Source organism: Grampus griseus (assembly GCF_964374135.1).
Source record: "Grampus griseus genome assembly, chromosome: 9".
In the NCBI taxonomy this organism is placed as follows: domain Eukaryota; kingdom Metazoa; phylum Chordata; class Mammalia; order Artiodactyla; family Delphinidae; genus Grampus; species Grampus griseus.
The window spans coordinates 76,017,809-76,033,729 of NC_139003.1; the positions used below are offsets into that span (position 1 = coordinate 76,017,809).

Sequence of the window (15,921 nt, forward strand, 5' to 3'; positions counted from 1 at the left end):
TGCAATGAACATTTTGGTACATGACTCTTTTTGACTTATGGTTTTCTCAGGGTATATACCCAGTAGTGGGATTGCTGGGTCGTATGGTAGTTCTACTTTTAGTTTTTTAAGGAACCTCCATAGTGTTCTCCATAGTGGCTGTATCAATTTACATTCCCACCAACAGTGCAAGAGGTTTCCGTTTTCTCCACACCCTCTCCAGCATTTATTGTTTCTAGACTTTTTGATGATGGCCATTCTGACTGGTGTGAGATGATATCTCATTGTAGTTTTGATTTGCATTTTTCTAATGATTAGTGATGTTGAGCATTCTTTCATGTGTTTGTTGGCACTCTATATCTTCTTTGGAGAAATGTCTATTTAGGTCTTCTGCCCATTTTTGGATTGGGTTGTTTGTTTTTTTGTTATTAAGCTGCATGAGCTGCTTATAAATTTTGGAGATTAATCCTTCATCAGTTGCTTCATTTGCAAATATTTTCTCCCATTCTGAGGGTTGTCTTTCGGTCTTCTTTATGGTTTCCTTTGCTGCGCAAAAGCTTTTAAGTTTCATTAGGTCCCATTTGTTTACTTTTGTTTTTATTTCCATTTCTCTAGGAGGTGGGTCAAAAAGGACCTTGCTGTGATTTATGTCATAGAGTGTCCTGCCTACGTTTTCCTCTAAGAGTTTGATAGTTTCTGGCCTTACCTTTAGGTCTTTAATCCATTTTGAGCTTATTTTTGTGTATGGTGTCAGGGAGTGATCTAATCTCATACTTTTACATGTAGCTGTCCAGCTTTCCCAGCACCACTTATTAAATAGGCTGTCCTTTCTCCACTGTACATTCCTGCCTCCTTGGTCAAAGATAAGGTGACCATATGTGCGTGGGTTTATCTCTGGGCTTTCTATCCTGTTCCATTGATCTATATTTCTGTTTTTGTGCCAGTACCATACTGTCTTGATTACTGTAGCTTTGTAGTATAGTCTGAAGTCAGGAAGCCTGATTCCTCCAGCTCTGTTTTTCGTTCTCAAGATTGCTTTGGCTATTCGGGGTCTTTTGTGTTTCCATACAAATTGTGAAATTTTTTGTTCTAGTTCTGTGAAAATGCCAGTGGTAGTTTGATAGGGATTGCATTGAATCTGTAGATTGCTTTGGGTAGTAGAGTCATTTTCACAATGTTGATTCTTCCAATCCAAGAAGATGGTATATCTCTCCATCTATTTGTATCATCTTTAATTTCTTTCATCAGTGTCTTATAATTTTCTGCATACAGGTCTTTTGGCTCCTTAGGTAGGTTTATTCCTAGATATTTTATTCTTTTTGTTGCAGTGGTATTGAAGAATCCTTGCATTCCTGGAATAAACCCCACTTGATCATGGTGTATGATCCGTTTAATGTGCTGTTGGATTCTGTTTGCTAGTATTTTGTTGGGGATTTTTGCATCTATGTTCATCAGTGATATTGGCCTGTAGTTTTCTTTCTTTGTGACATCCTTGTCTAGTTTTGGTATCAGGGTGATGATGGTGGCCTCGTAGAATGAGTTGGGGAGTGTTCCTCCCTCTGCTATATTTTGGAAGAGTTTGAGAAGGATAGGTGATAGCTCTTCTCTAAATGTTTGGTAGAATTCGCCTGTGAAGCCATCTGGTCCTGGGCTTTTGCTTGTTGGAAGATTTTTAATCACAGTTTCAATTTCAGTGCTTGTGATTGGTCTGTTCATATTTTCTATTTCTTCCTGATTCAGTCTTGGCAGGTTGTGTCTTTCTAAGAATTTGTCCATTTCTTCCAGGTTGTCCATTTTATTGGCATAGAGTTGCTTGTAGTAATCTCTCATGATCTTTTGTATTTCTGCAGTGTCAGTTGTTACTTCTCCTTTTTCATTTCTAATTCTATTGATTTGAGTCTTCTCCCTTTTTTTCTTGATGAGTCTGGCTAATGGTTTATCAATTTTGTTTATCCTTTCAAAGAACCAGCTTTTAGTTTTATTGATCTTTGCTATCATTTCCTTCATTTCTTTTTCATTTATTTCTGATCTGATTTTTATGATTTCTTTCCTTCTGCTAACTTTGGGTTTTTTTGTTCTTCTTTCTCTAATTGCTTTAGGTGCAAGGTTAGGTTGTTTATTCGAGATGTTTCCTGTTTCTTAAGGTAGGATTGTATTGCTATAAACTTCCCTCTTAGAACTGCTTTTGCTGCATCCCATAGATTTTGAGTCGTCATGTCTCCACTGTCATTTGTTTCTAGGTATTTTTTGATTTCCTCTTTGATTTCTTCAGTGATCACTTCGTTATTAAGTAGTGTATTGTTTAGCCTCCATGTGTTTGTATTTTTCACAGATCTTTTCCTGTAATTGATATCTAGTCTCATAGCATTGTGCTCGGAAAAGATACTTGATACAATTTCAATTTTCTTAAATTTACCAAGGCTTGATTTGTGACCCAAGATATGATCTATCCTGGAGAATGTTCCATGAGCACTTGAGAAAAATGTGTATTCTGTTGTTTTTGGATGGAATGTCCTATAAATATCAATTAAGTCCATCTCGTTTAATGTATCATTTAAAGCTTGTGTTTCCTTATTTATTTTCATTTTGGATGATCTGTCCATTGGTGAAAGTGGGGTGTTAAAGTCCCCTACTATGAATGTGTTACTGTCGATTTCCCCTTTTATGGCTGTCAGTATTTGCCTTATGTATTGAGGTGCTCCTATGTTGGGTGCATAAATATTTACAATTGTTATATCTTCTTGGATCGATCCCTTGATCATTATGTAGTGTCCTTCTTTGTCTCTTCTAATAGTCTTTGTTTTAAAGTCTATTTTGTCTGATATGAGAATTGCTACTCCAGCTTTCTTTTGGTTTCCATTTGTATGAAATACCTTTTTCCATCCCCTTACTTTCAGTCTGTATGTGTCTCTAGGTCTGAAGTGGGTCTCTTGTAGACAGCAAATATATGGGTCTTGTTTTTGTATCCATTCAGCCAATCTGTGTCTTTTGGTGGGAGCATTTAGTCCATTTACATTTAAGGTAATTATCGATATGTGTGTTCCCATTCCCATTTTCTTAATTGTTTTGGGTTCATTATTGTAGGTCTTTTCCTTCTTTTGTGTTTCTTGCCTAGAGAAGTTCCTTTAGCAGTTGTTGTAGAGCTGGTTTGGTGGTGCTGAACTCTCTCAGCTTTTGCTTGTCTGTAAAGGTTTTAATTTCTCCATCAAATCTGAATGAGATCCTTGCTGGGTAGAGTAATCTTGGTTGCAGGTTTTTCTCCTTCAACACTTTCAGTATGTCCTGCCACTGCCTTCTGGCTTGCAGAGTTTCTGCTGAAAGATCAGCTGTTAACCTTATGGGGATTCCCTTGTGTGTTATTTGTTGTTTTTCCCTTGCTGATTTTAATATGTTTTCTTTGTATTTAATTTTTGACAGTTTGATTAATATGTGTCTTGGCGTATTTCTCCTTGGATTTATCCTGTATGGGACTCTCTGTGCTTCCTGGACTTGATTAACTATTTCCTTTCCCATATTAGGGAAGTTTTCAACTATAATCTCTTCAAATATTTTCTAAGTCCCTTTCTTTTTCTCTTCTTCTTCTGGAACCCCTATAATTTGAATGTTGGTGCATTTAATGTTGTCCCAGAGGTCTCTGAGACTGTCCTCAGTTCTTTTCATTCTTTTTTCTTTATTCTGCTCTGCAGTAGTTATTTCCACTATTTTATCTTCCAGGTCACTTATCCGTTCTTCTGCCTCAGTTATTCTGCTATTGTTTCCTTCTAGAGAATTTTTCATTTCATTTATTGTGTTGTTCATCATTGTTTGTTTGCTCTTTAGTTCTTCTAGGTCCTTGTTAAACGTTTCTTATATTTTCTTTATTCTATTTCCAAGATTTTGGATCATCTTTACTATCATTATTCTGAATTCTTTTTCAGGTAGACTGCCTATTTCCTCTTCATTTGTTAGGTGTGGTGGGTTTTATCTTGCTCTTTCATCTGCTGTGTGCTTTTCTGTCTTCTCATTTTGCTTATCTTACTGTGTTTGGGGTGTCCTTTTTGCAGGCTGCAGGTTCGTGGTTCCCGTTGTTTTTGATGTCTGTCCCCAGTTGCTAAGGTTTGTCCAGTGGGTTGTGTAGGCTTCCTGGTGGAGGGAACTAGTGCCTGTGTTCTGGTGGGTGAGGCTGGATCTTGTCTCTCTAGTGGGCAGGTCCACGTCTGGTGGTGTGTTTTGGGGTGTCTGTGGACTTATTATGATTTTAGGCAGCCTGTGTGCTAATGGGTGGGGTTGTGTTCCTGTCTTGCTAGTTGTTTGGCATAGGGTGTCCAGCACTGTAGCTTGCTGGTCGTTGAGTGAAGCTGGGTGCTGGTGTTGAGATGGAGATCTCTGGGAGATTTTCGTCGTTTGATATTATGTGGAGCTGGGAGGTCTCTTGTGGACCAGTGTCCTGAAGTTGGCTCTCCCACCTCAGAGGCACAGCACTGACTGCTGGCTGCCAGCACCAACAGCCTTTTATCTACATGGCTCAGAATAAAAGGGAGAAAAAGTAGAGAGAAAGAATTAGTAGAAGTAGGAAGAACAAAAGAAAGAAAGAAAGAAAGAAAAGAAAGGAGGGAGGGAGGAAGGAAGGAAGGAGGGAAGGAAAAAAGAAAGAAAGAAGATACAGTAAAATAAAATAAGGTATAATAAAGTTATTAAATTAAAAAATAATTATTTAGAGAAAAAAAAGGGACGGATAGAACCTTAGGACAAATGGTGGAAGCAAAGCTATACAGACAAAATCTTACACAGAAGCATACACATACACCCTCACAAAACGAGGTAAAGGGGAAAAAATCATAAATCTTGCTCTCAAAGTCCACCGCCTCAATTTGGGATGATTCGTTGTCTAAAGGAGGGAAGGAAGGAAGGAAGGAAAGAAAGAGAGAGACAGAGAGAGAGAGAGGAAGGAAGGAAGGAAGAAGGAAAAGAAAGAAAGAAGGTAAAGTATAATAAAGTTATTAAAATTAATTATTAAGAAAAAATTTTTTAAAAAAAGGACGGATAGAACACTAGGACAAATGGTGGAAGCAAAGCTATAAAGACAAAATCTCACACAGAAGCATATACATACACACTCACAAAAAGAGGAAAAGGGGAAAAAAATCATAAATCTTGCTCTCAAAGTCCACCTCCTCAATTTGGGATGATTCGTTGTCTATTCATGTATTCCACAGCTGCAGGGTACCTCAAGTTAATTGTGGAGCTTTAATCCGCTGCTTCTGAGGCTGCTGGGAGAGATTCCCCTTTCTCTTCTTTGTTCTCACAGCTCCCAGGGGCTCAGCTTTGGATTTGGCCCCGCCTCTGCGTGTAGGTCGCTGGAGGGCGTCTGTTTTTTGCTCAGAGAGGACGGGGTTAAAGGAGCCGCTAATTTGGAGGCTCTGGCTCACTCAGGCCAGGGGGAGGGAGGGGCGCGGAGTGCGGGGTGATCCTACGGCGGCAGAGGCCGGCGTGTCGTTGCACAAGCCTGAGGCGCGCCGTGCGTTCTCCCGGGGAAGCTGTCCCTGGATCCCGGGAACCTGGCAGTGGCGGGCTGCACAGGCTCCCCGGAAGAGGGGTGTTGATAGTGACCTGTGCTCGCACTCAGGCCCCTTGGTGGTGGCAGCAGCAGCCTTAGCGTCTCCTGCCTGTCTCTGGGGCCCGTGCTTTTAGCCGCGGCTCGCGCCCGTCTCTGGAGTTCCTTTAAGCAGCGCTCTTAATCCCCTCTCCTCGCGCACCAGGAAACAAAGAGGGAGGAAAAAGTCTCTTACCTCTTCGGCAGCTCCAGACCTTTTCCCCTCATCTCCTTTTTATACCCACTTTATTCTCCTCATCCTCTAAAGCTCAGCTTACAGTCTTCAGGAAGACTTTCAGATCATTTCTGCTCACAGAATTCATTCCCGCCTTTAAAATCATTTTGTGGAGGTAGTATGGTATAGAGCAGTGGTTCTGGAACTTAAGCAGGCATCAGAATCCTGGTGAGGAGGGCTTGTTAAAACTTGGATTTCTTTTGTCGGTTCCTCAGAGTTTCTGATTCTGTAGGTCTGGGTAGGACCCAGGAATTTGAATTTCTAAGAAGTTCCCAGGTGATGCTGATGTGCTGATCTGGGGACCACACTTTGAAAACGACTGCTATAGAAGCATAGAAGACCATCCTGGGAGCCAGACAGATCTGGATTTGTATCCCAGTTCCTCTACTTCCAAGCTATATGACAGTGAACTAGTTATTTTTCCTCTCTAAAGCTCAGTTCCCTCACCTGTAAAAAGAGAACAATATTAACAACTACCTGGAAGATTAATTTATTAGGATTTAACAAAATGACATATGTGTTATTAAATACTGGATATCTTTGGTATTATTTTTGTTGCTTATGGTAAAAACTAAAATATACCAGCTATTATTTTTGTTGTGGAAAATAAAAGGTTAGAAAATAGAGATTTGTTGACATGCATAGGTCAAACCCAAGAGAATGTAAACTTTCTTACATGCCAGTTTTACATACCCCACACTGGCCTGTAAGCAAGCTACATGGATTAGTAGAGCAATCATTTACCTTACAATGGCTATAGTGACCCACTTCTGGGTACATATTACTTCATCCTTAACAAGAGGAACGAAGTGTGTTGATACGTTCCCATTTGATACAGGGACTCCCTATTGGGCAGAGTTTTATTCTAAGTTTCTCAAAGGATTAGCTCTTTCTAATGTTCAGCTTACCATGTCTGCTTTTAGCATAGACAGGAATATCTGGTCCAATCTGCTGTGGTCAAAATGGCAGGGTTGGTTGTGTTTGATGTACACAGTATAAGTCACAGCAGAGATAGCAAGGGAATTGCTTTCCTCCCAAGAGCACAATGGGAATGGCAAATAGGATCTTGGCATGGACCATCTTGACAGGTATTTTCACTTGTAATTCTTGGCTGGGCTTGGCTGAGTGGCTTTGCTGTAAGGTCTGTCTCTAGGTTGAAGGGGCAGTGGCTACAGAGGAAGCTCTTTTCATGGCTATGGGAAAGGTACAAGAGAAGAAGCAGAGGGACTTCCCTGGTGGTCCAGTGGTTAAGACACTGTGCTCCCAATGCAGGGGGCCCGTATTCAATCCCTAGTCAGGGAAGTAGATGCTGCCTGCCGCAACTAAGAGCCTGCATGCCACAACTGAAAACATCCCGCATGCCACAACTATAGATCCCACACATGGCAACAAAGATCCTGCACGCCACAACTAAGACCTGGCACAGCCAAATACATAAATAAATAATAAAAAAGAAACCACTTATTGAAAAAAAAAAAGAAAGCAAGCAGAAGTATGCAAGGCATACAGAGACCTAGGCTTAGAACTAGCATCCTATCACTTCTGCCCCCTTTGTTGGCCAAAGCAAGTTACATGGGGTGGGGAAAGGTAGTCGGTCTCTGTGATGCCATTAAAGCAATCAATTTACCCCCAAAATTAACAAAACAAATGAAGGCTCTACATGAAGAAAATTACAAATTTTCAATATAAAATCAAGGTCTGAACAAATTGAGAGGCATAGCATGTTCTTGGATGAGAAGATTTAATTATAAAAAACTATTCTCAAATCAATTTATACATTTCATACAATTCCAATTAGAATACCAACTTGGATTTGTTTTGTGGAACTGGACACAGCAACTGGGAAGTTCATTTGGAAGAAAAAAAATCTTAAAAATGTCGAGAAATGTATCTAAAAGAATAGTGAGGGAGACTGCAGATATCAGAACATAGTATAAAGCCATTACAACCCAAGTAATATGAAGCCGGCATAGTAGACAAATTGTTCATTCAGACATAGAGCAGGAAACATTAAAATTTAGCATATGACAGGAATATTTTAATTCAGGGAGAAAAGATTTATTTAATAATTGGTGCTGGCACAACTGGTCATCCATCTATAAGAAATGAAATTGGATTCCTATGTTTCACATATACAAAAGTAAATTCCAGTTAAAAGACTTAACTATAAAAATTAAATTGTTAAGAACTTTAGAAAAAAATCTAAGAGACAACATTTACAGGCTACGGGGAGAGAAAGACCCTACTACTACTACTATTACTACTATTACTACTATTACTACTACTACTACTACTACTACTACTACTACTACTACTGCTACTACTACTAAATAAGCCTAGCATCTATTTTTTTAAAATTTACAATAAAAATTTTTTCTAGCTTCTATTTTAAAAATTGATATATCTGAGCATATAAGTACTAAATTTTTTTAATGCAAAATTAACTATAAGCAATGCCTGCAGGCAATTTGGAACAAATATTTGCAAAACAGATGATGGATTTAGCAAGGGTTAATAACTATAACATACAGAGAGGTCTTAAAATTTGACAAAGAAGACAAACAGAAAAATAAACAAGGGATATGAATATGCAATTCACAAGAGCAAATCCAAACAGCCAATAAATATATTAGAAGATGCTCTAATGTGCTAGCAGTGATAAAAATGCAAACTAACATTGATACATTGCTTTACATCTCCCAGACTATCAAGTACTAAAAAAAAAAAAAAATCTAAACAGAGATAACAGCTATTGCAAGCAGAGATAAAAAACCAAGGGTACACTCATCACGCTAGTAGAAGTGAATTTTCATAGTCCACCTCTTTGGTACCCCAATGTCACATTTTTCTTCCCATTTAAATAACCCTCTCACTCTCTTTAAAGTCCAAGGTCTCTGGGTGATGTTCATTCCTTTCCATGTGGTCTCCTCGTGTTTCCCCAGTGTCAAATGATGTAAAAACTTAAATACAATTTAAGTTATATGTATGTTGTAATTTATTAATTTCTACACAGACATATGCAGTAATTAAACATTAGGAAAAATTGCAAAATAAGCTTCCATTTGAAAAGGGACAGAGTAAAAACATCCACCTGTCACTGGTCCACAGCAAACATTCAAACCCTGATGGGCAGGAGTGGCAAGGGCTCTGTGGTGTCAAGGAAGTTGCTGCCAGTCTAGCAGACCTTGTTTCTGTTTTCTGGGAAATCCCTCTGTCCTTCCATTCATGCCTCTGTTTCTCCCTGAGATGGGAGTAAGGGATCCTCCTTGTCCATCATATTTCATGAGAAGGAGTGAGGTCAACTACCTAGTTGTTTTTTGTTTGTTTGTTTGTTTGTTTTTGTGTTACGCAGGCTTATCACTGCTGTGGGCTCTCCCGTTGCTGAGCACAGGCTCCGGACGCGCAGGCTCAGCGGCCATGGCTCACGGGCCCAGCCGCTCCACGGCATGTGGGATCTTCCCGGACCAGGGCACGAACCCGTGTTCCCTGCACCGGTAGGCAGGCTCTCAACCACTGCGCCACCAGGGAAGCCCAACACTTCTTTATTAGAGCTTGCTATGCCTGGAATTGCACTAGTTGAGGCAGATATGTTAACTTGCTGGTTCTCAAGCTTGGGTATGTATCAGAATCACCTGGAAACTTTCAATAAAATGCAGATGTTCAGGTCTTATCCTATTTCAGTGAGCCTCTGTATCTTGTACTAACTTTCTGGGTTGGTCCAGTATGTACCTAACTTTGAATTCTTCTTGCATTAACTCATTATATCTAAGGTTGCTATCATTTCTCTCTTTACAGAAACCCAAGCTAGGATTCAGAGAAGTTAAGTAATTGGTTTGAGTTGGCTGGAAGAGAGGGAGAACTTAAAAGGTCAGTTTTGCCTGAATTGGTGGGGAGTTTAGAAGCTTGAAGATCTTAGTTGATATTAATATGGCATTACTCTTGCTCACAGTCTGGAGAAGATTGATGACATTATAGACAGGTATGCTTAGAAAAAAGTATTGCACATTAACAAAAGAAACAAGAAAACATTCTCAGCATCTGTTTGCCACCTTACATTATTAACCCATTTTTTTCATTAAGCATTTCAAGTATTATTTGCGCATAGTTAAAACAATGGTGAAAAAGTTTCTCCCTCAATATTAGATGTTTCTAATGCATCCTAAGGACTGGCATGGGGAGTGTTTATGCACTTTTTAAGACTTACATTTTATAATGTATGTCATTTTGGGTCATTTCCCTCATCACCCAATCCCAGTTTTATTAGTTTTCCACTGCATATAGAATAAAATGTAAGCTCCTTTACATGAGCTAAAACACTCTTCTTGATCTGGCGCTGCCTGCTTCTTCCACTATTTCTGCCATTTCCTTTAACCGTATTTCACCTCACTGGCTTTGTGCTGTCTGAGGGTCTTGCATCAGATGGCTCTTCTGCCTGAAAGACTCTCCCCCGATCTTGTCTGGCATTCAGGTGTTACCTTAGATGATCCTACGCAGTTCGTCCGTTAGTCTGTTTTATTTTCTTATAAGTGTTGATCACTATCTGAAAGTATCTTATTTATGTACTTGCTTACTGTCTTTCTCCTCCATTCACTAATAAGCTGTATAAGAATAAGGACTTTGTCTTGTTCCTCAATGTTTCCACAATATCTTGAAAAAAAAAAAAAACAGTGCCTGGCATATAACAGGGCATAATACATATTTGTTGAACGAAAGAATATGCCTTTCATACAGAGGAACAGACACACACACACACACACACACACACACACACACACACTCTCTAAGAAATTTACAACAATGGGATCATGTTATCATTAAAAAAATTAATTCTGTGTCTTGGAGATTCTCCCAGAAAAACACACACAGATCTACCTAGTTCTTTTTTTACGGTTTAAAGATCTCCAGGATATAAAATTTAGTTAAAAATAAAAAAGCAAAGGGCATAATGTAATACTATTTTGTGGATGTACTGTGATTCGTTTATTTAGACCCCCATTGATGGATATTTAGGTTGATTCCAGGAGTTTGCCGTTTCAGAAATACAGAAATGAATATAATCACACTAGTGTCTTGGAGTACTTTTATCTCTCAATTTAAAAATTTTAATATTTCAGTTGCATACATAAGCAATATTTTATCAGAATCACCATATTATGTGACTGTTATTGCTGGCGGGAGGGAGATATTACTAATTAAAATTAATATCTAAGGATTTTCAAAGATTGATAGGATAATTAGGGAGAAAACTTCTTATTTATTTTAGCTCCAGATTTACTGTGTTATTATTATATGTGAGATGCCAATTTTTAAATGAATTTCCTGGAAAAGAAAAAAATATTTTCCTTATTGCTCTGACTTTTGAAATAAAATCAAGAATTGGTTAATTTCTCAAGTGTAAAATTCAGCAGTGCCCATGCTTGCTGACCCATGAGGAATTTGAAAAGGCTGGCTAATGCATTATTGATTGTACTTTTTCTATTAGTTCTAGAAAGTGGGCATTCCTTGGGGTGGGGTGAAGGGTTCAGGGCCTAGGTGGATCATGCTGTGTGTCTCCTTCTCTGCTCCACCAGTCTTGTTAATCTAGTGATATCAGGTCACAAGGAACACTGCGCTTCTGTAGATCGAGTGTATGTGAGACTCGGGTCCGGTTAGCCCGCAGAACCAACTCCTGCCTCATCCCATGGATGCTTCCTTGAATTACAATTCATCTTTCACAAGAGGAGATGACAAGGTGGAGGACAGCTGGCCCACGGGCATTTATCTGATCCACGATAGCCTAGATCGGTGTTTCCCAGAGGGTTATGTTTGTACCTCTTTGGACCTCTGGACACATTCTAATTTATCAGTCTTTATTTTAAAAGCATTCATGGAAGCCTAAGCAGGGCCTCCCACCTGTTGTTCCCAACCCCAAACTATATCTTGACATGTCGCTACCCTCTGGGAAGCCACAAGTTACCGTAGCGAGAAGCAATAACCAGTTCTCTAAGACCTGGAAGGACCTGCCTTTCCTTGTTGGCAATTCCAGGTTTATTTACACACCCAACCCCAAGAAGAAAGAAGGCCAAAGAGCATCTGTGTGTGCCTTATGCTTTTAAATGCTTGACGAATGCTTATACTTTTAAGGGTGGCCAAATGAGTACTTTGAGCCTTACCAATCTGGTTTAGCAATTCCTCCTTCCTTGGGGAGAAGATAGGGGTTGGCATAAGGTGGTTGGAGTGGCAGATATATCTCCTCTTCTATATCTGGATTAAGTTTAAAAAGAGATTTTTTTCCCAAGTGGAAATGCTAGAACTCATTTAAGGAACAGAAGTTTGAAGATAGGGAATATTTTGAACCCACCTTAATCTGTGTACCTCACCCTTTTGTCTTTCTGAATTGCTTTAATGTAATATATATATATATGTAACACATATATAATGTATATATATTACATTAAATACATATGTATCTAATATTCATATATACCTTTTTCTTTCTTTTTCTTTAAGTAGATCTTGAGAAGTCCACATATAGATCTAAGTATATAACATGCTTGGTTATATGATGTCAGGAGTATTCTGATCTATCTTGGGCCTTTTTCCAGTGCTAATGGCTAAGGTTCCATGAACTGCCAGAACACCTCTGAAAGAAGATGAAGTCACTGGCTGAGACTCCCTTGCTCCCCACCCAGGCCAATATTTCAGAATTGTAGATGAAAATCACAGTGTAAGATTTTTTCTCACCTATTTTCTTATATCATGGTGTTTACTATGGGAGGTTTTAATGGTAATTAGTGTAGTATTGAACTTTGAGGATATAATGAAATGTGGACAGGTTTTTAACCTATGTATGAACCTTTGCAGGAATGTTTGCCTTTGAGCCAGGCTTGAGCATCTCATTATTTATTCTCATGATGCCAGTTGACTGAACTGCATAATAGTTCCAAAGATTCTGTCTGCCAGACTCTTGTCTATTTTCATAGTGTATTCAGAAGACTCTGAAAGGACCTGATACTTAGGAAGAAAGGGCTGGTTCAGTTAGTGGAGACTAGAGGCATTTGTTCATTTTCTGTTTGGGAAAATTGCCATTATTTCACCAAGATGTTGTAATAAAAAAAGCTACTTACTCATTAAATGATAATGTAGTGTTTTCCCTTCAAAATGGGAAGACTGAATATAATTTTTTCTAAAGAACCCATTATTAATGTTAATGATTTATAGGTCCCTTATTACTTTGCTTACCGCTGATGGGGCAGTGGTGAGGTCTGAAAGTCCAAAACTTTACCCCCATAATTATAGATATATTCCTTCCAATAATAACGGAAAAATTGTCTATAAACATAATTTTATAAGTTTGTAAATGTAATTTTATAGGTAGTTGAATCATAATTAGGGCTCTGATGAATTATTCTATTTTGTGTGTTTCCATTTTATTTTATCAAGTTTTTTTTTTTAAAGCTAGGTACATTTTTACTCTATTATTGAGTATATTTCACCTTAGAAAGGGATAGTCACAGCTCTTTTATCCTAGAAGGAAGGGAGTAAAGAGGTGAAAATTACAGGAAACAGGAGTAGATTGAGTTTTATGACCCTCCTTGTAACAAGGAGAACCTAGAGCATATAGTACAAGGATGGAGCTACTCTTCCACGAAAGAGGCTATTTCTTGAGTCTGGTTTCAGATATCCCATCAGAAATAATGTCATGAGCATACATGAGCACAGTACATAGTGAATATATATCTTCTCTACAGGAATAAAATTTTACATCAAAGACATATTTTCGTGCTTAATTTTTGGTTCTATGCTCTATTTCAAAGCTCTGAAATGACTTTAAAATTATTTTTGACTAAAAGATTTAAAAGACAAATCGTGCATCTCTTGAAGGTTAGAGTCAAAGAGTACGCCAGGCCCTGGGAAATCACTGCAGACAGTGGTAAAATAATTTCAGATCTACATCACAGCGTTCTTATGCTTTGACTAAAACTAGATTGAGAGATGGTGGCATAAAGGGAGGGGAGAGCAGGTATTGTAAAACTCGTCAAGGAGGCATCGATAATGGGACGGAAGGTTACTTTAAGAGGGGATATTTCATTCTCCTAACCTGAACATTCCAGAATAATGCTTTCTAGAGAATTTGCAAACAATTTATGAAGAATGACAACATTAAGGTGTCAATGGTGACAAAGCTTAATACAAATCAGCATGGTAAAGGTAGTTGAGTAAATATGGAATATCCTTTAATACATAAAACAAAATTCCATGAGGGTTACCATGTCTAATTTTATGTTGTCATGAAAGGATGACAATAAAAAAACAAATAACAAGGAGATAGGCCCATTTACTATTCTTTCTTAATTTTGTTGCTGTTCCTTCCTGCAAATCCCCTAAAAAAGTGAATGATACCACAGCATGGCTTGAGATGTCTCAAGCTTTGCATTTCTTTCTCTCATTCCTCTTTTTCCCTTGGGCCAACATTATTTAATATTCTAGTTGTTTACCCCTTGAGTTAATTATCATGGGTTACAGAGACCAAGTTGTCCTATCTGTTGCATATCATTAAGTGGCTTCATTGAAACGTTAAGTTAGGGCTTCCCTGGTGGCACAGTGGTTAAGAATCCGCCTGCCAATGCACGGAACACAGGTTCGAGCCCTGTTCCAGGAAGATCCCACATGCTGCAGAGCAACTAAGCCCATGCGCCACAACTACTGAGCCTGTGCTCTAGAGCCTGTGAGCCACAGCTACTGAGCCCAGCACCACAGCTACTGAAGCCTGCGCGCCTAGAGCCCGTGCTCCGCGGTGCGAAGCCACCTCAATGAGAAGCCCATCGGCACAACTAGAGACAGGCCGCGTGCAGCAACAAAGACCCAACGCAGCCAAAAATAAATAAGATAAATAAATTAAAAACAAACAAAATGTTAAATTATATTAGGTGAAAAACATTTGTCCGTTCTGCTCATTTATCTACCATCCTTGCTAACTCTCTTTATGAAAAACCATTTGTGCAAAGATCTTGATGAGGGAAGAGGAGAAAGTCTTATAGATTATAGATTTTGTAGAAACACAATTGATCAACTCCACCATTGTTGGCTCAGAGTGAACCCCTTGGTACTCAAATGGAGTTTGAGTGAGATTATGGCCAGAGCTTCACTGCCTTGACCTTCATGGAAACTATGATCACACTGGCCAGGGAACATATACTAGTTTCCTATTAAGATCGTGTTTGTTAAGCATCTGTTAGAAAGTTACTGACTCAGCAGGAGTGCCTCTACAAAAGGGCTCCAAATTTATACTCTGTGTAATTGGGCAGTCAGCGCGTGGTCAGTCTCTGTGAGCAGCAGAAAAGGGTGGAAGTGAGGTTTGTTTGGAGGGTTATTTTCTGTGTCTGACCCTGGTCGGACTGGCTTTACTCTCTCTTTTTTTTTTTTTTTTTAACTCTCTTTTGATAGAGCTCTAGAATTGGGTTGGAAATCTATATCCATCATGCAGTAGAGTTTCTTGTTTCAGGGCTCTGATGTCAGAGAGATCTGGATATAAATCCTGGGTCCGCTGCTTACTAGCGGTGTGAACTCTAGGCGTCAGTTTCCATATTTGTATTACTTTTTAGACTTTTCGTAAGGATTATGTCATGTCTGTAAAAGCACTCAATTAAGGCTGGTCACTGTTACTTTAGTGACGTAAGGCAAAAGTAAAAATGCAAATCACGATGCTTCCATTTTTTCTTAAAGACTGGATATGAGCTATAGGGAGTGGAGGATGAGTGTGTGACTGGAGATAGCATTGGGGTACCCCTAGGATTTCCCATAGCTCCCGGGGTTCATGCTGCTCACTGGCTTTTCAACTCTTCTTTGCTTCCTTCTGTTCCAGAGCCTGAGTTGTAAGAGTCAGGAATAATGGACTGGTGAGTAGGCAATACAGAGGCACGTACAAATCCTCCAGCCTACGAGACATTTGCTTCTCAACTGACATAGATTTCATAGTCCAAATAGTCATAGCATTTTGTAGTCAAAAGGAAGCCAGAGGCTGTAAATCGATCCTGCTCATTGCTGAGTGCAGAGCAGAGATTCTGGGGTTAACTGTGTTGAGGCTTCTAAAGGATACCAGACTAAAGCAGATAGAAAATTTAGTAAACATGGTGTTATAGGTTGGATTGTGTCC

At 39.0% G+C, this 15,921-nt stretch overlaps 1 long non-coding RNA gene across 1 annotated transcript in view; it reads left to right on the plus strand.

Annotated features, from left to right (window-relative positions):
- Positions 1 to 15,921, plus strand: part of LOC309827058 — a 76,859-nt gene that overhangs the window by 46,619 nt on the left and 14,319 nt on the right. Inside the window, exon 2 of the long non-coding RNA XR_014297168.1 lies at positions 9,582 to 9,653. This is a non-coding gene — a long non-coding RNA (uncharacterized lncRNA). The remainder of the gene's footprint in view (positions 1 to 9,581; positions 9,654 to 15,921) is intronic.